At 44.2% G+C, this 12,165-nt stretch overlaps 1 long non-coding RNA gene across 1 annotated transcript in view; it reads left to right on the top strand.

Moving 5' to 3' along the window:
• The first annotated feature begins 4,870 nt into the window (after nt 1–4,870).
• LOC132501991 (uncharacterized) overlaps nt 4,871–12,165 on the top strand; it is an 81,253-nt gene continuing 73,958 nt past the window's right edge. Inside the window, exons 1-2 of the long non-coding RNA XR_009534374.1 lie at nt 4,871–5,030; nt 7,039–7,151. This is a non-coding gene — a long non-coding RNA (uncharacterized LOC132501991). The remainder of the gene's footprint in view (nt 5,031–7,038; nt 7,152–12,165) is intronic.

Genomic DNA, 12,165 nt, shown 5'->3' with positions numbered 1-12,165 from the left:
TCGCCCAGCTCCCCACCATGTCTTGCTGGTTCTCCCTGTGAAATGTAGCCCCTTGGTCTTCCACAACATCGCACCCAGCCCAACTTCTCACCCCGCTAGACTCATACTTCTCACAGACCAGCATGATCTTTGGGAAATGCATGCTCCTCCCTGGAACCTGACAGTGGCTTCTTGTTGCTCTTAGAATGGAATTCTGACTTCTCCCTGTGCATGGCCAGCACCTCCCCTAGGTCCTAGCTGTGGCTTACCCACTATGCTCAGGCTGGTCCTGCCTCAGGGCCTTTGCATGTGCTGTTCCATGCCCCTGGTTTGGACCCTGGACTCTGAATACACTTCTGGTCTCTTCCTAGCGAGGTCTGAGGCGCTGTTCTAGCTTTTGGTTAACTCTGCAGCCCACTCTTGTACATCTGTTCTCTTGGGCAGGAAGCAGGCATTCCAGCTCTCACACTGTGGGGCTGGTACCTCCATCCCCAAGGCTCAGGCCACACCAATACCCTGTAGTCTGCTCCCTTGTCCCAGGGTGAGCCACGCTCCCAAGATGCAGGGCAGCTGCCTCCTTCTTGCACAGGCTCTGGTGGATGTGATTTTTCCACCTAGTGCCCCTTGGCCAGAGCTCAAGGCTCTGCGATTAGGGCGAAATGGTCCCTCATTCGTGGGGCTTTAGCACATGAACTGACACATCATGTCCTAGAGGCCCGTCCAGAGGGGAAGAGGACAACCTTTGCCTGCTTTAGACAGCCTTTCTTAAACCCAGTGCATTCTGCACTAGGATTTTCCTATTCAATTATTGCATCATCTCAGAAGAAAACTCTCTTATAACTAGTGCAGCTTGGGCTGGTTTGAACATCTAGCACCTCCCCACACGCCATTTGATCTATTGCTTCAAAATAATTTGTGTCCAGTTATCAGGCTACTGAGATCCACCAATCACCTGGAAGCAGCCCCATATTTGTTGCTCAGAAAAACTGGCCCTTTCAAAGAGCTACTCAAAGGTGGCCTGGGACAGTAGCCACTTGGAGGGGACACTTTAAGACAACAGCTGATCCTTTGCACAGGATATTTGAGGCCCCCAGAGGGCAAATAAGGTTCCCTTCCTTGTACCCTCCACTGATTTCACCAGCCTCCCCCTCTGAGGTCTACACAGCTTGAAGTATGTGCCTTCTAGCTCAAAACTGAAAATTTCAAATGAAAAAAAAAAAAAGAAAAATAAGAGACAGAGAGAGAAGACAAATGTGAAGTAACATTGACTAGATCATTGAAGCAGCCTGTCAACCAAAATTTGCCTCTCTGACTTTTTTTTTTAGCCCTGGTGTCACACCTTCCTTGTCATCAATTTTTAACACGTGAGCATATTTTAATTAAAATTCAGTGTCATCGAACAGGTCATAGAGTATGAGCAATATTCTCTTTGTTCTAGAAATCCACATGTAATGAAGCTGTCGTTCACAACTGTTTTCCACTGGGCTGCTTAATTTAAAAAAAAATGCACAGAAATAGGTGCATTTTCCCATCATGGGGTCCATCAGGAATGAAAAACTTACCAATCATAGCCCAGGCCCTGGGGGTGTGTGTGTGTGTGGCAGGGATGTTGTCAGATGTCAGTTTGGGCTGATTGTTTCTGAGGCCACATGACTACGATTCTTGGATTTCCTGTGGTGCATTTCATAGACTGATGTCCCTTTTTAGAGATAAATTATTAGATGAATGTTTATAGATGAACGCACATTCAATGTGCTGGAGTTGAGGTGGGGAGCCCTGCAAAGCTGCAGGAAAAGGCTTTAGAAGACAGACAGGGACCAGGGCGCTGAGCTGGGGTGCCCGTTGCCTGTGACCAAGACCTCCTGCACTGGAGACAAGAATCCTGATAGACCCCAAGTCTCACCTGGAGAATGAGCGAAACCAAAGCAGCCTCTGCCAAAGGCCCCAAAGGCCCACCATGGGGGTCACAAACCACAGTAGGGCCTGGTTTTTTGGTTTGTTTTCAATACCTGAACCAACATGTAAAAATCTAGTGGCTTCTGGCTCTCTTTACAAAAACAGAGGATTTGGGCTCACAATGTCTGATGCCCCAGTATCAATCTGCTGAAGCTGCTTATTAGCTGCCCACGGTCCCTCACTCCTTAGCTACTGAGCCCCGTGGGTCTCTGAGTTGTGGCCTGGCCTCATGGGACATTTAGATAGGAAGAACAATCTTTCTTCCTTTGGGGCACCTCACTCCCTCCTACTGGGGTAGTCGTGGGCAAATCATCCTAGAGCCTCAGTTTTCCCATCTCTATAATGGGATGACAATGGGCCCTCATAGGGTGGTCCATTAAAAGCTCCCTCCCCTTGGCCTGCACATCCTCAGGGGCCACCGGTGTGTTTTTCTGGAGGGAAGTCAGCTGGGTACCCTGTGTGTCAGCAGCCTGCATGCCGTCATCCTCCTGAATGGCTTGTTGGAGGAGCGAAGACAGAATTAGTCAGAAACAAGTGATTTCCCAGCTGCGGTCTCCTCTCTGATGACAAAGGACTCCCTCGGCCCACATGGGAGGTGAGGCAAGAATTACGTGCTGCAGAAAGAAAGGCTGCTGGGACCATCTTGAGTTTGTTTGTAACTAATCTCCAGTAATTTAGATCTTTTTAATTCACAGTAAATCCGATTCCCTCGACAACATCTACGGTAAAATATCAGGAGTGAGTGTGGAGACCAAGTATGGGGAGGCTTTTTGTTTTCCCACCACCAAATCCACAGTTACCCTCCAAGTTGAAATCTTATCATATTTAACTGGTTCCACATAAACAGAGCTGTGTATATTTTCAGTAGTTTCAGCTGAAACCTGTTAAGAACAGATGTGCAGATGGTCGCCCAGCACTGATCCATTTAAATGTATTTTTCCACGAGCAGCGTTTTCTCTCTGCCCTTCCTTGAGGGGGTAAGAATAAGAAAGTGGGACCGTTATTAAGATGGATATTACACGCTTCTGAGTCTCTGCAACCAGCGTTTGCTGTTGGTTTTCCAACAGCAATGTGGCTCACGAGGCTGTGAGCACAGGGTGTGCCTATAATGGACGATGTTTGAGCCCATGTGGCTGGGAGGATGGGCCCTTAGCTCTCTCTGGCTGCCACCCATGTAAGGGTGCTTTCCCGGCTGCTGGGGAATCAAGCAGTCCCTGTCCAAAGGCCGGAGTAAATAAGTTATTCACCTCTTTGACCCTTTAGTTTTTTTAAGCAGAAAAAAAAAATGGTGAGGGGGGATATAAAAGAACTCCTACAACTTAGCAACAACCAAAACCAAATCATCTGATTTCTAACTGGGCAAAGGACTTGAAAAGCTATTTCTCCAAAGGAGACAAATGGCCAAGAAGCCATGAAAAGATGGTCAGCATCACTGAGAATTAGGGAAATGCAAATCAAAACTATAAGGAGATATCACCTCACACCCATGAAGAGGGTTAGTATTAAAATTAAAAAAAAACAGAAAATAACAAGTATTGGCAAGAATGTGGAGAAATTGAAACCCTCATACACTGCTGGTGGGAAATAGAGGTTCCTCAAAAACTTAAAAATAGAACGACCATCTATGATCCAACAATTCCTCTTCTGGGTGTATAGCCAAAAGCTTTGAAAGCAAGATTGCAAAGAGACTTTTTCGCACTCATGTTTATAGCAGCAGTAGTTGCAGTAGCCAAAAGGCGGAAGCAACCCATGTGTCCATCAACAGATGAATGGATAATCAAACGTGCTCCCTCCATACAATGGAATATTATTCAGCCTTTAAAAGGGAATTTGGACACACACTACACCAGAGATGAACCTCAAGGACATTACGCCAATTGAACTAAGCCAGTCGCCAAAAGACAAATCCTGTATGATTCCACTTACCTGAGGTATATAGAGTAGGCAAATTCACAGAAACAGAAAGTAGAAGGGTGGCTGCCAGGGGCTGGGGGAGGGGGCAGTGGGGAGTTACTATTTAATAGGTAGAGAGTTTCAGTTTTGCAAGATGAAAAAGTTCTGGAGGTCTGTTGCATAACAATATTTATGTACTTACTACTGAACTGTACACTTAAAATGATTAAGATGGTAAAAATGAAAATAGGAGGAGAGAGGGTCAAATCGTGATACTGATCCACGGATGGGTGAGAGGATTCCATGACATAATGCGCACTTAGCAGGACTTTATCCTGTGGGCTGCGGAGATTATAACTAAGATGGAATGAGATAAGGCGGGTTGTTTCCCCAGCTTTGAATTTTTGTTCTCCAGAAGTCTCCTCTCCCACCCTCCCATTGCCCACCTGACAGAGCTCATCCGGCCTCCCAGGTCCCCATCACAGGCTGTAGCCATCTTGAGGACTGTCCCCATGGGCTCAGCCCGCGCCTCTGGGGCACAGAGTTCTGCCCTCCCGGCCTGTTTCCCCAGCTGGCGCTGGCTGTGAGAGGCTGCCTGGCTGCTTTCAGTGGCCTCTGAATAAACCACAGGACCCCCAGTTCCTTCTGTCTGCAGGCTTTCATCCCACTGAATTTGTCCTGCATTAGGAGGGAGAGGGAGAGCTTCGGTGGGGGAAGATGATGGCAGATGAGCCTCAGGGGTTCAATGCCAGCTGCTTCCAGTTCCAGTTCTGCCCCAGTCGAACCCCTTAGCCCCAGTGTGTCATGGGTAAAAGAGGGGTGAGGGCACAGTTGGGCTTCATAATCTCTAAAGATTCCAGATCTTTGGGGGTGGGGGTGGGGCTCTGTCCTCCGAGTCCTGTCCAGCCTGGTCCCCTCCACGGGGCACAGCATCCGACAAATTTAACATGCCTGAGTTTGCTTGGTACCTAACAGGCCATTGTGAGCTGAGCGTTAACACAAGCACCTCTGTGTTTTTATGTGAGCTGGGACCTGGTGGTGGTATGTCCTGGGCTCTGAGAGCAGCACGAGGCTTGGAGGCCCTGGCAGAGCCCTGGCAGAGAGATCTTCGGCAAGATAGGCATCTCTGCTACCTGACAGGAGGAGACCCCCAGCAGGGCTTGGACTCATCTGAATAGAAGGATGAGCAGCTGGCTTGGGAGGTGAGATCAGATTCCCGGGGCAAAGGGGTGCCACATTTGTCTTAATGAGGAGGAAAGCACAAAATCAAAGAATTTGTTAACACTTCAAAGAACTTAAAAGAGCCCATTTGGTTCCCAAGTACTACCTCTCCTGGCCGGCTAAGTGTCTGGTGGAGAATCCCATTATCCTACTCAGGGGGAAGATGCCAGGGGCTTCTCTTGCTGGCTGAGAATTGGTGGGGGGGGGGGTGCCTGCTCTTGGTGGGGGGGTGCTGCTTCCGGATCCCAGCCTCTGATCTGTTTAGGAGGTGCTTCTAGGGATCCATACTTGTCTGTGGACATCTTGGTCTTCTCCAGGCTTTTCATATCCCTTCTGTATTTCTTTCCCCAGATGATTTTCTTACCGGCTCTATTTGCTGTCGTTTCCAGAAGTGAATACTCAAAAGCCTTGATTTCTAAGTCCAGTTCTGGACTTTACAGGAGCGAAAATCAATAGGCTCAAAACTTGGCTTCATTATTCATTTGACTCAAACTGGTTTGGGGCAACACCTCTGAACCCCAGCCAGAAACATCCCCAAACGGGGCTCTTGCCTGGAATCTCACTGCTCACACAGGAGACTTGAGCGCACTTAGCAAGTGAGAAAGATGCCGTTCCCCTCCCCCCGCCCCACCCCGGGGGACTTTCACTCCAGAGCTGCCCCTCCTGAACAGAGACCCCCGAAGTGAGCTTGATCAGACTCTCCCACTCTGCCTCCATCTTCTCCAGACTGCTTCTAGATTCCCTTCCTTTACGCATGTTGCTACCCCCCAACCACCAATATTTTCAGGATCTACACTCACATTCACCCATCACTCTGGTTTCCAAGTATTATCTTTATCAATACAGTGGTGTTTCCCTAAAATGATTGGCAGCTGCATGACCTTTCTTTTCGGCCACAAATGAAAGGGGACTTAAAAGATATGTGTGTGTGCATGTGTGTGTGTGGGTGTGCTCGAGTGCACGCCCGCCTAACGCACACACGCCTAATGGAAACCGGGATAAATTACAGAGCACGGCAATGTAATGATTACAAAAAGGTATACGAGGCATAACCCATTAGCGAGCTACATTTTGTTCAAAGCTGAGATACTCAGGCAGAATAACATGCCTTTGTGCCGGAATGCAGTCAGCTGTAGCAATGACTAATAATATAGTTGAAGATCTGTTCGCATTTTTCCCCTTTTGTGCCTATTTTCATAAGTTAATAACTCAAGCATGAAATTGTTTCAGGCTGAAAACTGGTGGTGAGAGCACAGCAAACTTTGTGGGAAACAACTCTGTGTTGTTGTTGTTACTTAATTTAGTTGGGCTGTTTTTAAGTTAGGGGAGTGGAAATGTCCATGCGAGTTTTCTTGAGCCATGTGTGTTCGTGAAGCCCAAGAAAGTTTGGGATTGTGTTATACAAAGCACATTTTTACTGACTACAGATAGAAGTTTCTTTTCATACACGTGTGCTTCTGCTTAGGACAGGTCGGGATGGTTGGCGGCAGGGGGTGGGTAGGTTTGGAAGAAATTGAATCAGAAGGTTATAAATGACATCATTCTGGACTCACCTGCCTTCAACTAGAAAACTTCTATCCCAAGTCGAAGAGCCTGGTGAGCAAACAGCTGCCTTACACAGCTGGGGGTGGGAGTAGGGGTGAAACCTACTGCTGGGTCTCAGTAAATTCCTGGAACAAAGGAAGAGGCAGAAACGAGATGAGTGATAGTAATGCTGCTCATTCCTCCAGGAGTCCGGTTTACTGAGCATTTCCCTGTACCCAAGACCAGAGAATGTCCAACTGCAGGAAACCAGATTTTCTACAAGTCTTTAAACATTTTTCCTTCCTCTTCTTTTATTGGGGCAGGTGACTGAAAAATACAGAAAAAGGCAGAGAATAATATAACAAACACCTAAGTACCCACGTTCCAGAATGAACAAATGTTAAGATTTTGTAATGATGACTCTAACATTACTGATACAGTTATTTTCTTTCCTTTATTTCACAGATGGGCAAAGTGAGGAGCTGGAGGGGATAGGACATGGCTGAAGGCTGAGGTGTGCAGCCTCCAGCATCTCTCTTCTTTACAAGCTGGATCCCTACAAGGACATTCTCAAGCTGGTAAGGCAAGCATTATTGTCCCACTTTACAGCTGAAGAGCTTGGGTCCCCAGTGGATGTGGACGAGGGCCTCCGTTGTTCTAAGCCCTGTGCTGGGCTCAGGGGAAAGAACAGACGACAAAGCCCAAAGCAGCCCAGATCCCTGCCAGAGGGAGGGATACAGAGAGTGCCTGCGTGGATGGGAAGCAATTTCCTGCAGCCAGGGTCAGCTTCACCAGGCTCCTAATCCAGAAGCAAGCCAGCAAATTTTACTTGGGGAGACATTCCGTAGAAAAATGTGTACTTTGTAGGGTATATTTGAATCAATGACTCAGTTACGGATCATTGCCAAAGAAAAACAAAATATCCTGCCACCCTGTGAGATGATGTGATGATTGTTATTTTTACTAGTAGATTGCTCCATTTATAAATCTTTGATAAACCCCTTTCCCCAGCCAAACGGCATCTGAACCTGTGGAGAGTTTAAAAAAAAAAAAAAAAAAAAAAGTGAAATTGACGAGGGATGCGAGCTGGCCTTCTGTGTGTCCAGGAGCTTCTCAGGCTACAGCTCGGTGCGCGTTGCATCGGTTGAGCCCACGCTGGGTTGCATCATATTCTGCAAATCCACGTGCTCTCTGAGGGCGACAGGAGCCGGCTCGGGGTCCACCAGCTGGAATCTCAGAAAGCGCGCTCTCTAAAAATACCCAGCTCTGCAGATTCACTTGAGGCCCAGGGGGCTTCTAGATTGACAGCTCCCGTTACGCACCAACCACGGGTTCAAAAAGAAAGGAAAAAAAAAAAAAAATCAGCATGCTTTTTTGAGTTGATTGATTTCTAGCTCCGGAGAGTTTTCGTAGGTCATTTCAGAGTGATGGAAACTCCCCGGAATTATTTTAGGAAAAGTAAAAGACAGCAAAACTTAACTAGCAGCCAGACTTTGTCCGGGTCTGGGGCTCCGGCGCGCGCCGGCGGACGCCCAGCCTCACCGCGGCCAAGATCAAGGTTAGGCTGCGCCGGCACCTCTGTGCGGTCTGGCACGGACGGACGCGCTCCCGGCAGGTCGGTGGGGCTTCAGCCTGCCCCTCTCCAGCCCAGCCTGGAGGCTGCCTTCCCCCGCGCATCCCCGGAAGGCGAGGGGCAGGCACGGAACTCGAAGTTCCAAAGTGTAAGGGAGAAAACTGTGTCCAGTTCGCCTGAAATGAAGCACACAGCCCTGGGTGTTCAGGGTCTCCCAGCCCGATGTGTGCGAATTGTTCCCGCGAGCAATATACAGGGCTGTGTTTTGGGGGAAAGGTACTTCCTGCTGCTTCCAAAGACAGAAAAACCACAGGGTTCCTGACATAAGGGCGTTGGCTTTATCGGCTTAGAGCAGGTCCTTCCTGGCCTCAGCCCGGGGCCCGTCCTACCACCTAGGCAGAGACACAGTCAGACAGAAACGCGCAGCTCAAGCGCTGACACACACCGAGAGTTGTGTTCAACCCTCAAAAAACTGTTAGGAACAGATTGCAGAGTCGGGGTGCATTCTGCCTTCCTCTCTTCCGTTTCACTGGGCACGGTGCCGCCTTTGAAGTCACCTCAATCCAAGGACAAGCAAACCTAAAGAGGGCAGTCTGGGGCCTCCAAGAAAATACCAGAAAGATTGTTTTTAAACTAGATCTACTCCAGATTGCTTGATGTGAGAAGCTCACTGCTGCTGGGGGTGACCTTGTGTGACCCTGGAAAGCTGGCTTTACCGTGGCCCTGTGAAGAGGCAATGGGGCAGGGAAGAAGTTAAGACAGTTCCTTGAATGGATTCCTTGAGGGGGTTTGAAAAGATTTGGTTAGGGATCTCCCCATCATTTCTAAAAACCCGCTATAGCCAAATGTGAGAATTCCAGTTGCTCCCTGTCCTCACTAGAGCTTATTACAGTCAGACTTTCTGTCATAATCATTCTAATACATGCGTAGTGAGAGCTCTTTGTGATTTTAATTTGCATCTCTCTGACTAATAATAACGAGCATCTTTTCGTATACTTGTTTGTCATTCATATATGTTCTTTGGTGATATGTCTGTTTAAATATTTTGCATATATATACACACATATATATGTATATATTTATATATATATATTTAGAGAGAGAGAGAGAGAGAGAGAGAATTTTCAGTAAATACAAGCTGTTATTTAAAAGATCTTAATCTGGGTTTCTCTGATAGTGGTGATTAATATAGTAGAAGTGTGGTTGAAACAACGCCATAGTGAGCCTGACCTTGACTCCCATGGGACTTCTAATCCATGTTCTTAGGAAAAAGAAGTTGCATTCATATTTGCATTAAGGAAGAACATTACCCAGTTTATTAAAAAAAAAAGAAAAGACTTTTGCCCATTTTTTAAAAATTGGGTTGTTTTCTTATTATTGAGTCTTGGCAGTTCTTTATATATTATGAATATAAGCCCCTTATTAGACATGATTTGCAAATGTTTTCTTCCAGACTATAACTTGTCTTTTCATTTTCTTAACAATGACTTTTTGTTTTTAATTTTAAAGAAGTCCAATTTATCATTTTTTTCTCTTATGGATTATGCTTTTGGCTTTGTATCTAAGAAATCTTTGCCTAACCCAGGGTCATGAAAATTTTCTTCTAGAAGCTATAGATATTTCAATCTATGATGATCCATTTTGAGTTAATTTTTGTAAATGGTATGAGGTACAGATCAAAGTTCACTTTTTTGGCCTTTGGATATCCCAGTGTGCCCTCAACATTTGTTGAAAAAATTATCATTTCTCCACTGCATTGCTTTGCACCTTTGTTAAAAATCAGTTGTCCATAAATGAGTCTAATTTTAGACTCTTGATTCTGAAGTTCCATTGGTGTTTGTGCTTATCTTTACTCCACTGTCCTGATTATTGTAACTTTATAATAAGTCTTGAAATCAAGCGATGTAAGTTCTTCAACTTTGCTTTTCTTCTGCAAAGTTGTTTTGATTATTCTAAGTCCTCTGCATTTCCATATGAGTTTCAGAATCAGCTTGTCCATTTCTACAGAAAATCTGCTGAGATTTTGATCAGAATTACATTGAATCTACAGATCAATTTGGTGAGAATTTACACCTTAAAAATATTGAGTCTTCTCACAGATATAGAGAACAAGCTAGTGGTTACTAGTGGGGAGAGGGAAGTGGGGGGGAGTAATATAGGGGTAGGGGGAAAAAGGGTTATTATGGGATTATATGAAATCATGTGTGTGAAACTTTTGAAAACTGTAAAGCACTATAGAATTTAAAGACTCATTCAGTTAAAAAGATCTTTTTAAAAATATTGAGTCTTCTAACCCATGAACTCAGTATCTCTCTATTTATTTAGGTTCTCTTTAATTTCTCTCAGCAATGTTTTGTAATTTTCAGTGTATAGATATTGTCCATCTTCTGTCAGATTTACCCTAAATATTTTATACTTTTTGATACTGTAAGTGATATTTTTAAATATTCAATTTCCAATTGTTCATTGAAAGTATACAGAAATACAATTGACTTTTTGTACATTAATCTTGTACCGCATATCTTTACTAAAGTCACTTTTTACATTCCAGTAACTTTTTGTTTCTATAGGATTTTCTACATAGATTCTCATGTCATCTGCAAATGAGGACGGCTTTACTTCTCTAGTTCCAATGTAGCTCGCTTTTATTTCTGTTTCTTGCCATATTGCTCTGGATTGAATCTTCAGTACAATGTGGAATAGAATCTGTGAGAGTTTCTGATCTTAGGAGGAGGATATTCAGTCTTTCACCATTAATAATGATGTTAGCTATTAGTTTTTAGTAGATGCCCCTTATCAGATAGAGAAAGTTCCCATCTAGTCTTAGTTTGCCAAGAGTTTTTACCAGGAATATCTGTTGGATTATATCAAATGATTTTTTTGCATCTGTTGAGACCGTAGTTTACTAGCGTCATCATTTAGCAGGTTTGAGTCAACTATAGAACATTTATCTCTTTTTATGTCCCTTTCCCCTCCCTGTTTATAATTGTCTTAAATATTTCTTCTATATACATTTTGAATCACATTAGCAGTGTTACAGTTTTTGCCTCAACTGTCAACATAATTTAGAAAAATTAAGAGGAAAAGGAAAGTCCATTGTATTTACCAGTATTACCAATATGTTTGCTTATTATGTTGTTTCTTCCTTACTGACATTCCAGAAGTCTTTCTTTTATTGTTTCTTTTCTGTTTAGGAAACTTCTTTTAGCCATTCTTCTGTGGTATTGATATATCTGCTAGTGGTAAATATTCTTAGTTTTTCTTTTTGTGACAATGTCTTAATTTCCGTTTCATTCCTGAAGGATCCTTCATTGGAAAGGACCTTTCAACTGAATATACAGTTCTGTGTTGGCAGTTCTTTTCTTTCAGCACATGAGAGTACTCTGGCCTCCATGGTTTCTAATGAAAATGTGCTGTCATTCGAATTTTTTTCCCCATAGGTAGTGTCATTTCTCTGTGTTTTCAATATATAAAATTTTCTCTTTGTTGTTCTGAAGTTTGACTATGATGTACCTTGATATGGATTTCTTTGGGTTTATTCTGTTTGAAGTTTGCTCAGCTTCTTAAATCTGTGTATTTTTGTTTGTGCTTTTGTTTTTTGCAAAACTTGGGGTGTTTTAAGCCCTTATTTAATTGAGTACTTTTTCAGTTTTGCCCTCTTTTCCTTTCTTACCAGAACTTGGATAGCACAGAAGTTAGATCTTTTGCTATAGCCAGACAGGTCCCTGAGGCTCTGTTCCTACTTCTTTTTTTTTTTTTTTTTTTTATCCCCCAGCCTGTTTTCTTCTCTCTGTTGTTCAGATTGGATATTTAATGCTGTCCTATCTTCCAGGTCACAGTGTTCCTCTATTTTGCTGTTGAGTGCCTCCATTCAGGTGGGTGTTTTGGTTGTTGCTGTTGTTATTACTGTATTTTTCTGTGATAAATATTCCATTTAGTTCTTTACATTTTATCTCTCTTCCTATTTTTTAATTTGTTTCAAGAGTATTTGTCATTGCTCTTTGAAGCATTTTAATGGT

Source organism: Mesoplodon densirostris, chromosome 14 (genome assembly GCF_025265405.1).
Source record: "Mesoplodon densirostris isolate mMesDen1 chromosome 14, mMesDen1 primary haplotype, whole genome shotgun sequence".
Classification (NCBI taxonomy): domain Eukaryota; kingdom Metazoa; phylum Chordata; class Mammalia; order Artiodactyla; family Ziphiidae; genus Mesoplodon; species Mesoplodon densirostris.
This window is presented reverse-complemented; position numbering and strand designations above follow the sequence as displayed.